A 19,523-nucleotide genomic window follows, 5' to 3' on the forward strand; every position below is an offset into this window, starting at 1 on the left:
TGGGGCTGCTGCCCAGTCCCAGAGTGTCCTGCAGCAGGGGGAGACACTTGGAGGTGGGTCTAAACTCCCCCTGAGGGCAGCTGTGCAGGGGATGGACAAGTCCTGTCTCTCCTCAGCCCAGCCAGAGTTAGGACCCCCCTGGGTGGGGTGCTCCTAGCAGCAGAGGGAGATCAGATTTCACAGGGAAGGGCTTATTTCACAGTCTGTGACATGTTTTTCGTGGCTGAGAAATTGGTATGGTCCTATTCCTCCCTTCTCCCTGCTCGCTTGTTTGTTTCATCCAATTGTTATATCAAATGCCTCTTATGGAAAATGCCCTGCCAGCAGCAGAAGTTGTTTAATTGATCACTAGCTGATTTTCAATTACAATTTAATAGTGATTACATTTCCTGTGTGAACACTCAACCATAACAGGGTCCATTCTTCTAGTAAAATATAGAGTAGGAAACATCTATAAACTTCCATCGATTCAGCTCAGTATCATAGGGACTTATCTACCTATACTTAGATTTGGTATTAAACATTTCCTAGAAACATATAATCCCATGATAATTTCTCTCAATATTTAAAAGGAATTGTATTAATGAAATACACTATGTTAAAATAAGATTGAGTCTAGCGGAAACCCATAAACTTAAGCAAGGGAATTTGTATTTAAGATTTAAAATCTAGTCTGACATGTTTCCTGTAACTTTTATTATTTGTAAGGAAGTGCAATACTTCCCACTAGTTCCATCACAAGACCTGGGTGAAATATTTTGGCAAAAAATGCAGATTTGCTACACTGAAATGTTTCATGAATTTGTGTCAATTTCACCAAATTGTTTTGGGGGAAACAAACACCAATTCCAAAAAAGTTAAAACTCCTCATTTTAACATTTTTTTTAATGAAATGTTTCAATTTTGGGGTCAAAATAGCTTTTCATTTTGAAATTTCTTTTATGTTTTTTAATTTTAATAATAAAATTAAAAGAGCTTGGAATTGAAATGAAATGTTTTGTTTCAGGTTGGAAGAAATGTTTTTTTTCAACCCAAGGAAACATTTTTTTTTCTATTTTGATTGCCAGAAAGTTTCAAAAATGTGTTTGCTTGATGATTTTTAAAATGGTTTTTCCAGAACTGTTAGTGAACCAAAAATCTGTCATTCACAAAGCTTCGACCCAGTACCTCCTAGGTGCTTTGGAGAAATCAGAGTTGACTTGGACGTGGCTTAGGAAATTAAAGGCAGTGCTCCTGCAGACCAGTTATAGGCTACATCTTTACTATCTATTTATTCAGACCAATTATGTGACTAGCATTAGAGCTGTGCAAAAGAAGGAATTTTTCTTTTAATGGGAAGCTGATATTTCACAATTACTTTCCTTTCCAAATTGGGATGAAAAGTTGAAATATTGAAATTGTTTGTGAAACAAGAAGAATCCTAAGAGTTTGGAATCAGAAAAGTCAAAATGGAAAATTTCACTGTTTCTGAATGAAATTAAATGTTTTGTTTTGAATCAACACTTTGAAACTTTTTTTTGTTTAAATTCACCTGACTGGAGAATTGGGAAAAAAACCTCATCAAAACTTACATTTTTTCCCACGGAAAATATCAGCAAAACCACATTTGCCAATGGGAAAATTCTTCAGTTGAAAATTTACAACCAGCTCTACTCACCATTGTAAAATATACAATAATGCCAGTCTCTAACTCAAACATCTGATAATCTAGTTAAGTGCATAGAAGATGAGACATTTGGAAATCCAAAGTGCAAATACTTAGTGTTCCTATAGGCATCAGGGTATCCTCAAACTCTTACCATATTCTTAGGGTCATTTGGGGATAACATCAGGTATTAGCTACTGAGAACAATCTTACTGGGACAAGATAATTTGTCTGCTAAGTAAAAACCAGACCTTGTAATGTTCCCATACAACAGTGACGGGGTCCACAGACGTAGATACCTACTGACCAGTCTGAAAGATTTTATGTATGTTTATGGGTTTTAAAGGATTAAGTGAACCAACTATACAATTTAAAGCCATATATATATATATATATATTTAATGAATGGAGTGCTTCATAGGAGATGAGCAGCCTCAGAGCTAATGATTTACAGTGGTATAACTTATTTAATAAGTAACTAAACATTTACTATACACTAGTTTTTACCATTGATTTCAGTGGGAACAAATTTAGGCCAGCACTGAGAGCTTCTGAAAATCCATGATGCCTGATGGCACAGTGTATGTTTACATTAAAGTGGAGGCCTTTACAGACTAGTTTTCAGAGGAAGTTGTAGAATGTTTATCCTGGACAAGGTAAATTGAGAGAGACCCAATGATTTGATCACAGTGAGAGATCATCTGGGGAAACTGATATAATAGTGGAGGATTACACTGGTCTACAATTTTTGAGAAGTCGTCTGCTTCAGAGATAAAATGTGCTCTTCATTATGTATTTTGATGTGCTGAATTCAAATATGACAATTAATACAACTGATTGGCTACTGTTTCTAAGTTATTTAAGTTTTTACATTTTATGTCTATGTATATTGTGTAGATAGTAGAGTTTTAATCATAAATTGTAAACCTAGGTCTTTTCATGTGTTTATGGTTGCTTTACATGATAATAATTCACCTGTCCTGTTTATGTAAAACTTTAAAAATCAGCAAAAGGGTTATATAAATAAAATATATTATGAAACAAAAGGCAAAAAACTATTATGTACATAGTTTAGTCCTATTGAGTGTCTACTCGGCGCTTCTTGGCTTGTCTCTTGTATTCATTAAATGGAGCATCTCTTGTCACTGTCCAGCAATAGTCTGCAAGCATTGATGGGCTCCATTTGCCCAGATAGCGTTTCTCCATTGTTGCAATGTCCTGGTGAAATCGCTCACCGTGCTCGTCACTCACTGCTCTGCAGTTTGGTGGAAAAAAATCTAGATGAGAGTGCAAAAAATGTATCTTTAGTGACATGTGCACTTTAGTGACAAGGCACTTTTGTATGCCTTGAGGAAGTTTTCCACCAACAACCTGTAGTTGTCTGCCTTGTTGTTTCCGAGAAAATTTATTGCCACTAACTGGAAGGCTTTCCATGCCGTCTTTTCCTTGCCACGCAGTGTATGGTCAAATGCATCATCTCGAAGAAGTTCACGAATCTGAGGACCAACAAAGACACCTTCCTTTATCTTAGCTTCACTTAACCTTGGAAATTTTCCACGGAGGTACTTGAAAGTTGCTTGTGTTTTGTCAATGGCCTTGACAAGTTCTTCATCAGACCCAGCTTGATGTGTAAGGGTGGTAACAAAATCTTCCTTGATTCAACAAGAGGTGGATGCTGAACACTTTTCCTCCCAGGCTCCAATGACTGTCGGAGTGGCCAATCTTTCTTGATGTAGTGGGAATCTCTTGCACGGCTATCCCATTCGCAGAGAAAACAGCAGTACTTTGTGTATCCAGTCTGCAGACCAAGCAAGAGAGCAACAACTTTCAAATTGCCACAAAGCTGTCACTGATGTTGGTCATAGTTTATGCACCTCAAAAGTTGTTTCATGTTGTCATAGGTTTCCTTCATATGGACTGCATGACCAACTGGAATTGATGGCAAAACATTGCCATTATGCAGTAAAACAGCTTTAAGACTCGTCTTCGATGAATCAATGAACAGTCTCCACTCATCTGGATCGTGAACGAGGTTGAGGGCTGCCATCACACCATCGATATTGTTGCAGGCTACAAGATCACCTTCCATGAAGAAGAATGGGACAAAATCCTTTTGACGGTCACGGAACATGGAAACCCTAACATCACCTGCCAGGAGATTCCACTGCTGTAGTCTGGAGCCCAACAGCTCTGCCTTACTCTTGGGTAGTTCCAAATCCCTGACAAGGTCATTCAGTTCGCCTTGTGTTATGAGGTGTGGTTCAGAGGAGGAGGATGGGAGAAAATGTGGGTCCTGTGACATTGATGGTTCAGGACCAGAAGTTTCATCCTCTTCCTCTTCCTCTTCCTCGTCTGACTCAAGTGAGAATGATTCTGGGTGCATCAGGAACCAGCAGTCCTTCTCCGTGGGGTACTGGGCGTATAGCTGATGGAATGTTTGGATAATGAACAGTCCACTTTTTCTTCTTTAACACACCTTTCCCAACTGGAGGCACCATGCAGAAGTAACAATTGCTGGTATGATCTGTTGGCTCTCTCCAAATCATTGGCACTGCAAAAGGCATAGATTTCCTTTTCCTGTTCAACCACTGGCGAAGATTTGTTGCACAAGTGTTGCAGCATATGGGTGGGGCCTGATTTCCAATTTTGCAGCCAAAATAAAGGTGATAGGCTTTCTTAACCATAGTGGTTATACTGCGCTTTTGTGATGCAGAAGTCACTTCACCACAAACATAGCAGAAGTTATCTGCACTGTTCACACAAGTACGAGGCATCTCTGCTCACTTTGACTAAACAGAAATGTGTCCCTTTGCAAAATCAGAAACTGACAAATAAGAGAGCACGACACTGTATGATTTCTAGAGCTGATATAGGGCAATTTGTTCAGCAGAGTGATGTAAGCTTCGTTATGATTGCATCATCCATGACTTCTAGGAATAACATGATGCAATTCATATTATATATGATGCAATACCAGCTTCAGATTGCATCTTTCATTGTTTTGCCTAAAAAGCAAGTACTGTCCAAACCCAGTCATAGATCCAGTCAAAGATGTATTTTAGTCATTTCTGGTTTAAATTGAGATCCCTTCCCTTTATAACTCACTTATCCTCCACCATTCCCAAGTCAAGGGTCGTATATACTGATCCAATAGCATAACTTGAAAACTAGAGCCAATCAACAATTTTAAGCATCATTTTCGTTCTCAGTGACCCAGAATTAGTAAAGTTTGACTACATTTATTTCAGAAGCATTTTGGCTGTAGAGCAGTGTTATTAAATTAGAAATACACCAGCTGGTATGGCGAATTATACCAGTACAGAGGGGAAAAAGCTTTAGAAGCAATTCAGACATATTGGTCAGCTAGAAGCCAAAGAAACTTACAGGAAACATGTTCAGAATTTTAAAAGGGGAGAGAATTACAGAAGATTCTTGGCCCAGTCTTGCTTCCAATGAATCAATGCTCAAAATGCTCACAGATTTCAAAGGAAGCAGGCTCATATGCTATGGAATGTCTCTCATAGTGAAACATTATCTTGTGTACATTCCTCTAGGGGCTGATTGTCTAGTAGAAGTCTTTTTGTAACTTCTTTCAGCACATATAAGAAGCACTGCATTGTTTTCTAATAATTCAGTGAGTCTGGCTTTCAGTTTTTTCAGAATCCACATTTGGCAATTCTGAAGATTTATCAATAGATGTGCATTGGCATCACTTGTGTCATAGGTCTCACCCCCACTTGGAGCTGTTGGGTTCCAATCAGGGGCGGCTCTAGGCACCAGCAAAACAAGCTGGTGCCTAGGGCGGCAAAATGTAGGGGGCGTCCCCTGTCGCCGGGGGTGGGCGGCAGGCTGGGCCGGCGGACCTGCCGCAGTCATGCCTGCAGGAGGTCCACCGGAGGCCCGGGATGACCGGACCTGCCGCAGGCATGACTGCGGAGGGGGCGCTCGTCCCGCGGCTCGGCTGGACCTCCCGCAGGCATGACTGCGGCAGCTCAATCGGAGCCGCCAGACCCGCGAACCGTCCGCAGCCGCGGGAGGTCCAGCCGAGCCACGCAGGACCAGCGGACCCTCTGCAGTCATGCCCGTGGGAGGTCCGCTGCTCCCGCGGCTCCGGGGCGCCTCCCGCGCATGACTGCTTGGGGTGGCCAAAAACGTAGAGCCGCCCCTGGTTCCAATGTGGGGACCCGCATGTATCCTCCCACCCTAAAATCCTAGGGTAGGTCCCCTTTTTGCTGCCACCACTCGGTCGATTCACGTGGGCCAAGACACCCCTGTTTTCCCCCCCTCCTCTTTCCAGAGACGTTCCCTGGGGAAACACAGATCAACTCACAGAGAGAGAAACCTCCCCCCTCCCCTCTCTGCCCGGAGATAAGCTTGTCTCACCACCGAGAGAGAGTTTCTCAGCCCCCTCCCCCTGTATCCACAGTAGAGGGATTTAATCAAATCTTTATAGAAAGAATTTATTAAAAGAAAAACAAGAAAATTCAGAATCTCTATGAGTCCAAGCTGGACACTCATAGGGTATAACCTTACTAAGTTCTGGAGAGAATCCTCTCTCCTTCTCAGTACAAACAATACAGGCAGAATTAAGAATAATCAATAACAAACACACAGAATTGCAAACATAGGATTATTAGATGAGGACCCAAAGTATCTTTCTAATACTCACTATCTTGACTAGAAGAAATTAGTTCAGAAAGGTGGAAACTGTAGAGACTTGATTAAAACATCTGGACCCTTGTAATTCCAAACGGCTAAGAACAACACACACACAAACAGAGAGAAAAAGTTCCCTCCTAGGAATTTTAAATTCTCTTCCCTGATTGGTCCTCAGGTCAGGTGTTCACCAGGTACTATGTGTTAACCCTTTACAGGTGGAAACTTAACCCTTAACTAACTATTCATGACAACTTGGTTAACCGAGAGTCACCTAGTGTTTACACAGAGAGCCCAGCTAAGGTGCTGCAAAATTATAATTGCTGTCCACTATAATTTTATTATATATGTTTCCATTCCTGTATTGTACAAGTTAATATTTTTGTTATACAATTTGTATTATTTCTGGCTTTACTATGTGAACATTGCCACAGGTCTCTTGATGGCCAACATTCTCAATGCTGCAAACTTCATCCACATAAAGCTTGAATGGTCAGACTTTATATGGCTGAACTGAATTTAATCCTAAATGCACAAAGAAAACAGTCAAATTTCTGAATTCAGCAGTATCACATGCCCCTAAGCCTTGGCACTCTTGTGGCTTAATTACACATATAAAATATACAGATTAACTGTGACAATATATAATAAATAGTAATAAATAGTGGAGTAATAAATAGTGGAAAACATACCCTCTTGCATGGATTACTAGAAGTGAATGTAAATGTAGAATATTCTCCATCACTGGAAATTTTTAAATCAAGCTAGGAGGTTTTTCTAGAAGATCTGCTCTAGGAATTATTCTGGGGGATTTCTCTGGCCTGTGTTATACAGGAGATCAGACTAGATCTTCCGGCCTTGGAATCTATGAGTGCATATTGTACAAACACATCAAACAACAGTGTGTGACCATTTCCTCCCTTTGTGTGTTCAAGAACTTACTGTGTTGCTAACCAGTATTGTTATAAGATACAATTAAATATTAGCATTTTGTAAATAAACAGAAAACAAATTGATCATGTATTGCAGCAAGCAAAGGAGGGCATGTTCCATTTTTGCACTCTCTGTACATCTGCATTTAGAGTCACCCATGTGGAATATAAGACTGAAAAGTAATTAGTAATATTATCTATATCTATATCTATATCTATATCTAGATATATATATTCCTTTGGTGCTAAATATTAATGGGTTACATTTTAAAAGCTAGGCATATACAATTTTAAGTGTACCTCTGCTCACTCCTGACATGTACGTGCAAATTAGAGGGCGTCGCCTTAGCTGCTGTAAGTTATCAGTGCCATTGGATTCAATGGCTCTATGGAAATTTACACCAGCTGAGGCTCTGCCTCCAGTTTGTTTCTGGAGGGACTTAGTCATTTGGGCCCCCGATTGGCCATGTCTGTGTATATATACGTGCAAGAGACATAGTACGTTGCAACAAATAAAAGGTGTATCAGCAGGTGAGCTCCTTCTGTACATCAGTAGTTCTCAAGTTCCCACAGAGAGCAGGGCAGCTGTATATTTCCTTTTAGTCTGGGCTGTGTTCAGTTTGCCCAGTCTCGGTCAATGGGAGCAGGCCAGGCCCAGGCCCTGGCCCAGGGTTAAGTTTCCACCTGTAAAGGGTTGTGGGTTCCAGTCCAGCTCAATCTCACTCTGAAAGGTTGCCTCCAATTCCCCCAGCTGTTAAGTGGTACCTGATACATAGGGTTAGAACAGTCAAAGGTGATTGGCTGTGATGCTGGCCACATCACTCCCTTGTGTATCATTGGTTATGAAAACTGATGAGCCTTTAAATCACATCAGTCTATGAGCCATCTGAGGCTCAGTGCAGACATTGAATTTTGAAATTTCTATTAGTTGTATTAGAAACAGCACCTGAGATTTTTTTCAGACCAAATAGAGTGCCACCTCCCAAGATCTCTGAATAGTGAATTTGGACAGTCCTTTGTGGCAGTAGTGCTGGATTTTTTTTCTCAGTGCAGTTGGCTGTGGCTTCTACCCCACAATTGTATCTATATAGGTCTGTTTGATAGCACACTGCCTGTTAAGTGTTGAGGATGAAGTAAATCCCGTTCCACGTAAGTCTTAAGAACTGAAGCTCGGCACAAGGGAAATGCACAGGTAAAAAGATGACAAATCATCTCTGAAAATCAGGGGGTGAGAACAGAACCACTCTGCAGCCATTTTGGGCTGCAAGTTCCTCAGTGCTTTTTGCACCACCTCCTACAGTAGAGGGATGGCTAGTAAAAACATGTGTTTGTGGGTTCACCAGCTCCACTCCTGCATTCTTGACTCACCCTGAACACTTCCTCTGCAGCAATGTGGAAGAAGCCACATGGAGCTGGCCTCTGTGCCACATAGGACATATGCACCCCCAGTCATAGTCTCTGGCTGTCCACACTAGAATTTCTAGCTATCAGATCTATCTAGATACCTACCCAGATACTTATATCATGTCTATTACTTTAGTATCTGAGTTTCCACTTCAGGCAAAGACAGGATATCTATCTTTCCAATTGATCTGTCTAGACAATGATCAATATCTAAGAGCCTGACATGCCATAAAGTACATATTAATGTGTTTTCTCTGACCGTGATGCAGACTGGTGGAGATCTGTCTAAACAGAGACATGTGTGTTTGTGTTTTGTGGGACCTTACTCTTATTTTTAAGTTTTTCAAGAAACTAGTTTAAACTAAAACACCTTAGAATACTGACACTAAAAAGATTTTAAAAATCAAAGGTATTTTGCAATATTCCAGCAGTCAGTGACAGGCTCAGCACATTGGGAGGGCAGTTGCCATCCAAAGGAAGCAGTAGATGGCGGCCATGCCCTCTTGCCAACTACTGGTATAAAGGATACAGACACTGGAGGGGTGGAGGCAATTAAGAAGGCAGAAACAGAGGGAGGTGTAGAGAGGGAGATATAGGTTAGGAGGGCTTTTTAGGTTGAAGGCAAAAAGGATAGGGTAGGGCAGAGGGGAGTTTGGGCTTGAGATCTATGTGAATGTTGTTTTCCCTGTACACTCCATTCAGGAAACACAACTCAGTGAAGTCCAAGTCAGCTTAATTGTGCCTTTGCGGAATGGTGCCCATTTTAAATGATCAAATCAGTGACAACTCCCTTGGTGCACAAGTAACAATTATGATTTCTAATCACTAGATCTTAATGCGGATGGTGCAAGTACTTCCTTAGGGAGTACATTGTTGACATTACTACAGAAGAGAGAAATCCCCAAAGGTCACTTGCAGATTTCCCTCCTTGTGTAAAGTAACCTTTCCAAAGTTGATGTTGTCTACTTTAATTCTACTCAGATGAACATGTTTTACACCCAAAAACAGAAAGAGGGAGTTAGTCATACTTAACTGGTATGCACAAGGAGGCATGAAATTAGCCACAACAAGCAAAGCATCTTCAGAAGAAAAACATTGATTTTCTGTGCTCTTACTTATCAAGGGAACACTCACCCTTACTCTTGTAAGCACAGATACTTGTGTATCCTTTCCTTCTTTTCCAGACAATTACAATGTAAGTGGGGAAGGGCTCCAAAAATGCTGTCTACAATATACTCTCTTGGGTCTAAATATGGGGGGGGGGAGGGGAGGAAATGGTATGTGTAAAAATTAAATTTGAAAATTTAGAGGCTGAGTTAAAGCCCCTTTAATCATGTGGCTGTGGCAGATGTAGTAGATGTTATGGGCACATGGGTTATTCAAAGACTATTGTATCAACTGTGTGTTATGTGTATCTTTATGCGTTGGCTAGTGATTGTGTTCCTGGCTCAGTTGGTGAGCTAAATGATATTTCTTATACTTGGGAGTAATTAATAAAAATACCTAATGCAGGTATCAAGTCTGGAGATGTTTCACCTCCTGGGGAAGTAAAATATCCTGGTTTGACCTGGCTCAAGAGGCTGGCAAACAAAGAACTGCAAACTAGAGAGAGAGAGAGAGAGATCACCTTGATTTGGGAAAAAGGTCACAGACTCTCCAAGAACTGAAAGACCTGAGCCTATGACCAAACACAGGCCCTGAGGTACTTAGGAACCTGCCAGGGTCTCCATGCTGTAGATGGTAAGTTGGACATACCTATACATGGTTTATTTGTTTTCAAGATATGTTTTTTCTATACCGCTTTTGTTCTGAAAAATTAGTACTTTGCTTTATGAGGGCTGGTTGGTCACTGAATAACCCTCTAATTGTTTATGAGACTGCAGTCAGATTTGCTGAGATAATCACAGTGAATTGCAGGAGTCTGCAGCCTGAGGCCCAGGGCTAGAGGGAGAGAGTCAGAGGACTAGATGACTAGAAACCTGAGACCTAAGTAGGTTATCCTTGGGGAGGCCATGAAGGGATCATGTTACCTCAGGGCTGGTCTACACTGGCGGCGGGGGGGCGGGGAATTGATCTAAGATACGCAACTTCAGCTATGATATTTGCGTAGTTGAAGTCGAAGTATCTCAGTTCGACTTACGTGGCTGTCCTCACGGCGGTGAGTCAACTGCCACGGCTCCTCCGTCGACGCTGCTTACTCCTCCTGCTGAGGTGGAGTATGGGCGTTGATTTGCGGATCAATTTATCACGTCTAGATGAGATGCAATAAATCGATCCTCGATAGATTGATTACTACCCGCTGATCCGGTGGGTAATATACATGTACCCTCAGGAACTGTGCAGTTACCTCAGGAACTGTGCCAAATCTTTTAGTCCCAAATGTAATTGCATGACACAGTAAGGATTACATCTCATAGCTCCATTGCCATAAACACTTTTAAAACAGTCCTTAAGCTCCATAGTAGATCCCTTAGGTTTAATTGTAAATTTTAACCATGGGAAAAAAAGTTCCTAAACTTTTCTCCCTCTGTCTTTCTCTCCTATAGCAACATTTCCTGTCTTCCTAAATTGTTTTATATTAAAATTTGGTGACTTATATGTTGTCTGTATTTATGCAAGAGAAATGGAATAGGTCTATTGACTCTAATTACAGATGCTTATTCTTCTGGAAAGGACACCGATAATTTAAAATAACACTTCTGCTTGAAATATCTTTAATTTACGGTGATCTGTACTTGAAACAATAGCAGGTAAAGAGAGTAGAGAAAAAAAGTCAATATTTTAGTTTGCATAGTTTTGTGCATTTGACAGTAACCTGAATCTAATCAGCTTCACTGTTTCCTCCATGTAGTCATTTGGGTTCTGATTCTGCCAGCTGCTCTATATTTGGTAGCACGTCAATGAGCCTTGTCATTTCCCCATCATGTCAGAGTTGGTTTTTCACACAGCAACAGGAAAAAACTTTTGTAAAGATAAGAAAATGTGATTGTAAACCCACAGTGATTGGCAGGGGAATGCAGGGACAGTATTTGAAAGTACTTTAAACTCTTCCTTTGAAGCTGAGCATGTTTCAAACTGACTGTCCCTCTAAAGACATCCCATTTTAAAGATAAGCCAACCTTGTCTTTCCTTCAGCCCTCTTCCCCTTGTTGCTAGTGCTGCTGTAGTTGTCTTTCAGCAATAGACTTCCTGCTGAATGCTGCCCCCCAGCAGGGAGTCTCTCTGCTGAAGGCTCCGTGCAGGGCCACCTGGGGGGAGGGGCAAGTGGGGCAATTTGCCCCGGGCCCTGCGAGCCCTGGCCCGGTGGTGGTCCGGGTCTTTGGCGGTGGGGGGCCCTTCAGTGCTGCCGAAGACGTGGAGTGACTGAAGGGCCCCCCGCTGCTGAAGACCCAGACCGCTGGATGAGTACAAGTGCCGCAGCTCCCCTACTTTGCTCCAGGCCCCCTGAATCCTCTGGGAAGCCCTGGCTCCCTGCAGGAGTGGAGGGCACAATGGGTATGTCTACGCTGCAATTAGACACCCGTGACTGGCCTGTGCTCTGGGACCCTCCCACCTCACAGGGTCCCAGAGCCCAGGCTCCAGCCCAGGCCTGGAAGTCTACACTCCAATTAAACATTCCCACAGCCCGAGCCCTGTGAGCCTGACTCAGCTGGCATAGTTTTTAATTGCAGTGTAGACACTCCCTCTGGCTCCCAGCCCTGATTGAAGCAGCAACATCAGATGCAAACCCATAGATAAGACACAGATTAATTTTAAGCCTAGGTTAATAGTTTCTTAAATCCCTCCCTCCAGCCCCCTAAACGGGCATATTGCTTATTTTTTTCCCCCAAATACTCACGTTTTCCCCAGGAACTCTTCCTGGCTCCCCAAGGGACCATGGCTCACAGTTTGGGAAGCACTGTTCTAGCATTATGTGACAAGTTTACATAGGAGGCTGAATCAGTAGAACACTTGAGTGGATTCAGGGTTCTCTTGCAACCTTAAACATTATCCCAGTTTCACAAACGGGTAGGGAATATGGGCTGAAAATGTTTGCACGGACCCAGTGACAGATTTTACACTCAGCAAAGTTAGCAAATGCTGAATGGGCCCCACCTGGTCTGGGCCACCTGTCTCCTTCTCCTATCTGCCAGTGGCAGAGGAACAGAAAGAGCCCCCCCCCACCTGCCATCACATGTCCCATATCTAAATAAACTCTCACTTCCCTCAGCCCCTCCCACCCCCTTGTCCCACTCTCTACACTCCGAGTGCCCCCCACCCCAACTTCCTGCGGTGCCATCTGCTCCCTCTGGCCTGGGCCCTGCATCAGAGCTGCTACCATAAGAGCCATTGTCACTGCTCCCACCAAAGCCAGAACTGCTGTCGTGGGAGCCAGAGCCATGAGTTGCCACAGCTGCCGCCGGAGCAAGAGTCAGAGTTTTTAGGAAAAAGAACAGGAGTACTTGTTGCACCGTAAAGACTAACTAATTTATTTTAGCATGAGCTTTCGTGAGCTACAGCTCACTTCTTCGGATGCATAGAATGGAACACACAGACAGGAGATATTTATAAATATATTTATATTTGTATCTCCTGTCTGTGTGTTCCATTCTATGCATCCGAAGAAGTGAGCTGTAGCTCACGAAAGCTCATGCTAAAATAAATTTGTTAGTCTTTAAGGTGCCACAAGTACTCCTGTTCTTTTTACAGATACAGACTAACACGGCTAGTTTTTAGGAAGAGGATTATGCTGGTTCCTGTTGCCTGAATTTGAATTTGAAATGGGAGGGGAGGAAAGGCCTCCAACCCAAATGGAGGCTCTACCATTTGCAGTCCCACTAATCAGAGTTCATGGCAGAGCCACCATTTTGGAGGTCCCCTCCCTAGGCACATTCAAATGTGGGCAGTGAGGACCAACACGTTTCTCTTCCTAGAGGTTTCAGCAGGCCACAAGCAATGTCCTCAGCTTGCACTGGGCATATGTTGTATGGCTGAGCAGCTCTAAGCCTCCAGGGCCCCTCCAAGTGCATGGGCCCTTGAGCAGCTGCAATAACTATTGCTGTGCCACTGTCCTCTGCCCCCACTCAATTCTGCTCCCCCTCACAAGGAACTGAGTCAGTCACCATGGCAAAGGGCCCCCTTACTGCCTCAGGGATGCTGCATCCCTGGGATGGATTCATGTGTTGAATGTTGCCCTAGGTCCTCAGCTCCCATTTTTATAGGGGTCCCACACCCACCTGTCCTAAAATGCCTTGGCAAAATTCCACCGCATTTGAGCATGCCCAGCAATGGCTGGTAGTAGTAGACGTTTCCTAATAAACTCTGCAGGGGTCACTGGGTATGCTCCAGTGCTGAAGGGGCTATTGTTGGGAAATATAATTTGTTTTCATACCCTCCATATCCTCCTCTTGCTGTGAGACCCTAGGGTGACCAGATGTCCTGATAAAATCAGGACCGTCCCGATATTTAGCTGGTTGTCCCATGTCCTGACTGATCTTCAGTCAGGCTGCAATTTGTCCCGATATTTCGCTCCGCCGGCAGCACTTGGCTTTTTTTTTTTTTCTCTGCTGATGGACCCCGCCCCCCATGTGTCCCAATATTTTCTCCCTCTCATCTGGTCACCCTATGAGACCCTGAGAAAGATGTGTCTGCTTGCCCTGGCATCTCCCCACCGACAGTACTCTCCCCAGCTTGCTCCACTCTAGTTCTGCCTATCTCTGCTAGATTCTGCACAGTAAAATCAACATTTTTATAAAGATTACCTCACAACTGAAGGATAAAGTAAGCAGCACAATAATACACTTTAATTAGGCCTATACTTTCAACTTATTCTCATACTGGAAAATATCTGAAAATGAAAGCCATCAGTACAAATCCTGGTTTTAGAAAATGAAAAGAAAAAGATTTTGTTATTGCAAACTGCCTCCAAAGATCCTAAGCAGCAGAAACTGTCATTTTGTAAACTTCCCGATCAACTCCTACAGTCACGAACTGCCTCTCAATTCAGCAAGCGTGAATCTGTCATTGTGTCAAGGCTTAAGTCAGGAAAATGATTTGTGCAGTACCCATATAGTACTGATGATATTTCCAGAGAAACTGCTTGAAACAAGCACAGTGGAAGAGCCTACAAACCAACAAAGCCAAAGATCCGGTACATGATCTTAAAACCAAAAAACCCCCAAATGCCCTGTAGGTGAACTTGAAAAGGAGCAAAACTAAAGGCCCTGTAGATGAGCAGGTCAGAAATGAAACAGGTCAAAAGCAGTCTTCCTGCTGAAATAGGTTTGACGTTCCCATTTGATGTCACTTTCAAGATTCAGTTTTATCAGCTGAGCAATTGCATATGCTTGTGCAGAATTGTCCTTGCCAGCCATTCTCCTACAAATCACCATTTTTAAATCTTGATTTCACAGAATGAAAAATGCACCTCATGAAGATTTGCTTGTCAAGTGGCTTAGCATATCTTTCAGGTTATGAATACTGTCACATCTGTTGGTTGTTCAGGGATACAGGAACTTGAAAATCAACATGGTTAACAGAGATGGGAAGAATACACTAAAGTCAATGTCTTGTCATGGAAGGAGCAAACAACATGTGCAGTCACATGGGGAAGCTCTCCAATCACAGGTCACAGGATCAATGCCTGTTTTGATAAACAAGCATCTGAAAATAGTAAGAAATGGCAAGATGTACAAAAAATATTGCTTGATAGTCAAAATTTTAGCTAGTTTAACTAGTCCCCTTCCATGGTCGCTATGATGTGTTAGAGAGCAACAGTTGTGGTTAGCTACTTGTCAGACATAACACAACTTTTGCCTATCATTCCAGTGGCACCATGAGAATCAAATACTTGAGCAAGACAGTTACTAATAAATGTATGTCTTTCAGCACCAGAAACCAGGAGGTGCATACTTAATAGCTGTCTAGAAGCTAGGTGTTTTTTTTTACTATCATTGCAGATGCAACCATGGATATTAGCCATGTTGATCAAACAGGCAATTTGCTTTGCTTTGTTAATATTGATTGTGTTGAAGGAAAAGTAGATATAAAAGAGCATTTCATAAGCTTTGTGGCAATAAAGTTAACTATGTTTTATTCTGCAAGTATGTGTTAGACCCCAAATACATGTCTGGACAGAGATAGGATGGGACAGGTGTTATGGCCAGTGTTTGTGAAGGATTGCAAGCAAAAATGAGAGAATATCTTTCAAGGCAAAGGAGACAACATGTACGTACCATACATCCATTGCCCAGCACATCAAATTAACTTAGTTTTGATGCATGCTGCTGAAGATAAGGCCAGTCCAGACCTGAAGGTTTTTTTCGCAGCTTTGCAGGAAATATATAAATATTTTGCACACTCTCACTGTCCAGGGGAAAAACTAATGATTAAGACTAAAAATAATCTTATCTTCAAACTTCAAGAGAGTACAGTTTTGCAAACTTGATGGTAAATTCAGGCCCCTGAAGCAGTTGACAGGATTGATGCAGCAGATGAAATTGAACAGGCTTCTGAAGAATGAAGGAGACCTTCACATCTAAAGGCACTCTGCAAGGCTAGATGGGCAGCTTAAATGAAAGCCACTGAGGCAATGTTAGTAAATGTTCAGAGTACAATTGAATGGCTAGAAGATGAAACTGTCGCTGAACACAGAAAGAGTGGGGACATAGGTTGCTTTTTGCTCAACCATTCCTTGATGGCTTGGATGTTCTATCTCAATCTGTTATGGTGGCATAGGATCTCAGTTATAGCTGCAGGGGCGGCTCCAGGCACCAGCACGCCAAACACGTGCCTGGGACGGCAAGCCATGGGGGGCGCTCTGCTGGTCGCCGCGAGGGCAGCAGGCAGGTTGCCTTTGGCGGCATGCCTGCAGAGGGTCCGCTGGTCCCACGGCTTCGGCAGACCTCCCACAGGTGTGCTGCCAAATCCGTGGGACTGGGGACCTCCCACAGGCAAGCCGCTGAAGGCAGCCTGCCTGCCGTGCTTGGGGCGGCAAAATACCTAGAGCCGCCCCTGTATAGCTGCAACCTCTGGAATCTTTCAGTCAAAGACAAATGACCTGTTCCAAGTCCTCTGGACATTTGAGAGCACAGTGGGTGAGCTCAGAAAACTCAGATCTGAAGAAAAGTATGGGGGAATAGTAAAAGAATCTCACAACAAGTGCAAAGCAATAAGTTTTGAAAATGCAGACTATCTAAGCGACAGGAGATGTGTACCTCTCATAGATGATGAATTTGCATACACTTTTGTGTTGGAAGCAACAGATAACCATTGAAGAAAATATTTTAAAGTCTTAGACAACATAATCAAAGAACTAACATCTTGATGTGAGGAATTTCAAGAGGTACCTACTCTATTTGGTTTCTTCCATCCCAGGTGACTCCAAAATATAAATCGAGAAGAGTCAAAGGCAGTAGTTCTTAAACTCATGGGAAATACTCATATTTTTCTTTAGGCTTGGTTCATGAGACTGTCTTTCAAGATGTACTATTTCACAAAGGACACAGAGGTGTTCATTTTGTCTCTTGGAGACCAGAGCTAGCTTGATGATGTTTTACCAGAAATGGAAATATTGTGTCGACTTTTTCTCGCCAAATGAGTTGGAGTGGCTGGTGCTGAATGTACAATGAGCACATTAAGATGTGTCAAAAACTACATGCATTCAACACATTATCACAGGCATGGTAGCAAGGTTGGAGCTGGGTAGCATCATAGAACAATTTGCCAAGGAAAGTGTCACTGTTGTGTGATGGTCCGGTAACCAGAAATACACAAGCCAACACAATTTTGGTGAGATTCCACTTTTGGTTAGGCCCATGATTTTTGTTCCATGTTTAACCCCCCCCCCCAAAAAAAACCCGTTTTATCTTTAAAAAAGCCTCAGGTGACATGATCAATGGGCCCCATACTGCATGTTTGCTGACCATGCTCTGACCCTTAAATCTGCCTCTGCACAGAACAGCATGTTATCCTTTGGAAAAATGTTCCCATTTGTGCCCTAGATGCTGGAGGAGGAGCATTTGAACAGTCAATTTTCATATGTATTGCACTGCTTTGTGAGCGTCTCCTGAGCAGCAGGCGAAAGGCTGCCCCCTACAGCTCCTGATTTTATTAACAAAGAGAAGCAGGATCAGTAATTAATGTGAGGGGAGCAGACCAACAGTAGAACTACTAAACTTAGGCAATTGATATTTCTCATGGGTCTTTCTGATAGTCACTAGGTTTGAATTAGCTCTTGGACGTGCCAGCTTTAGTTTTCCATTGGTGGCTACACAGGAGGTGAGTCAGTGGAGCATCATACCATTTGTAAGCAGGGTCTGAATGAATGCTTCCCTGAAAGCTAGCTGGGAGGGGGAGAGACTCTGGGTGTGGTTATGTAAATATAGTTTGCTCCTGCTTTGCTTAGATATTCAGTAGATGGAGCAGTGTTTTGCTCATAGTAATCAACTTGGCTGGTGTTGGGTTACAAATCACGTTAGTACTGAATGCAGGGGTAGTGAAATTCTCTTACCAATGTTGTGATTATTGTGGGAATGCAGCAAAGCAGGACTGTGCTTAACCTGTTCCAAATGGAGAGGGCGCCCTTAGTGACTGACTGATGTGAATGCATGTCTAAGTGAGGGGAGAGATTATTAAAGATTGTAACACTGGTGCAATGCATCTGGTGGTGGATTGTCCACCAAAGGTGGCTTTGCTGGCAAATGTGTAAAACCCTGACTTCACTGTGGGGTTTGTGGATGGCTATAGCAGGCTCCAAACTAGCAGGCACTGGCAAGGGAGGATATTTTTGCAGGGTAAGTGGGGAATGTGCTAATGCAACTAATCCCGGCAGATGAAATCTTCCCTATCCTGGTGGAATCCCTAGGGAGGGGGACAGTGCAAACACCTGCAGAGAGGGAGAGTAAATGAATCTCAACTTATGGAGTTTCCTCTGCATTCTTTTTTTTCAACTATGTGTTCTTGTCCCTCCTTTGGGAAATGCCAGGGTTATAATCCTTATAACATAGATCTTGGGGGATGCCCCTTGTGTCCACTCTGAAGACTTCCCTCTCCTCCACCCACCCCAGGCTCCTGTCTGCCCTTGTATGTAATGGTTTCTGCAGCCATGATTCCAGGGTGTGCTAGTGAAGGAGTTTACACAACACCAAGAGGAAGCAGCACAGATTAATGCAGCCCGGAGGTTTGGGTGGGGAGAAATCAGAGGACCCTAAATCCCTCTCATTTCATGATTTACCTTGTCAATAAACCTACCTGGAACTAGAGCGGTACCTGAACCAAACCATGGATCTAATACTTCCAACCTCTGGGGAAATTCCAGTCTAGGCCTGGATCTAAATTTGCCAATCTTTATTTGGGACTGCATAAAAGTTTGGTAGTTTAATCCAGGAACACTTCCTGACGTATATTGTTATCCAAATATGGCCAACAATTCATTGCAAAAAATAAACAATTCTTGCTCTGAAGCCTGAACTATGAGAGAAGATTTTGGGCCTGATTCTCTACTGCCTGTCCCCTTGTGTAGTTACTTACGCTTGCACAAAATATGGGCAAATGGCTACCTCTCTTACATCCACATGGCACAGGTGTAAATGACTAGACAAAGTGAAAGGCAGGGGGAAATTAGGACCTTACTTTGTGTGCATGACTCTGTGTGACAAAAATTATACACGTTTATAACACCGGAAGGAGAATTAGCTTTTGCGGCCAGGCTCTCTTCTTCATCCACACTCCTCAGTGGGATGTCCCACCCACCAGAACCATGACATAGGGAATTAAAGTATGGTTGGAAGGTTTTCCACAAGGGCACAACCACCTGCATTGACATAGAGTTATAAGACAGTTGTACGTTTACAGTAGAACTTGCTTTACTACACCTATAAATCTGAGTACTTGGACATAGGATAATT

The 19,523-nt window shown here is 42.8% G+C and overlaps 1 protein-coding gene and 1 long non-coding RNA gene across 5 annotated transcripts in view; one reads left to right on the forward strand and one right to left on the reverse strand.

Annotated features, from left to right (window-relative positions):
- LOC120405525 overlaps positions 1-15,583 on the forward strand; it is a 192,962-nt gene extending 177,379 nt beyond the window's left edge. The window contains exons 3-4 of the long non-coding RNA XR_005598644.1: positions 10,150-10,377; positions 15,030-15,583. This is a non-coding gene — a long non-coding RNA (uncharacterized LOC120405525). The remainder of the gene's footprint in view (positions 1-10,149; positions 10,378-15,029) is intronic.
- The window catches only part of GABRB1 (gamma-aminobutyric acid type A receptor subunit beta1), a 228,705-nt gene that overhangs the window by 164,887 nt on the left and 44,295 nt on the right, over positions 1-19,523 (reverse strand). The window lies entirely within an intron of this gene.

The sequence above is a fragment of the Mauremys reevesii genome, linkage group 5 (assembly GCF_016161935.1).
Source record: "Mauremys reevesii isolate NIE-2019 linkage group 5, ASM1616193v1, whole genome shotgun sequence".
Classification (NCBI taxonomy): Eukaryota; Metazoa; Chordata; order Testudines; family Geoemydidae; genus Mauremys; species Mauremys reevesii.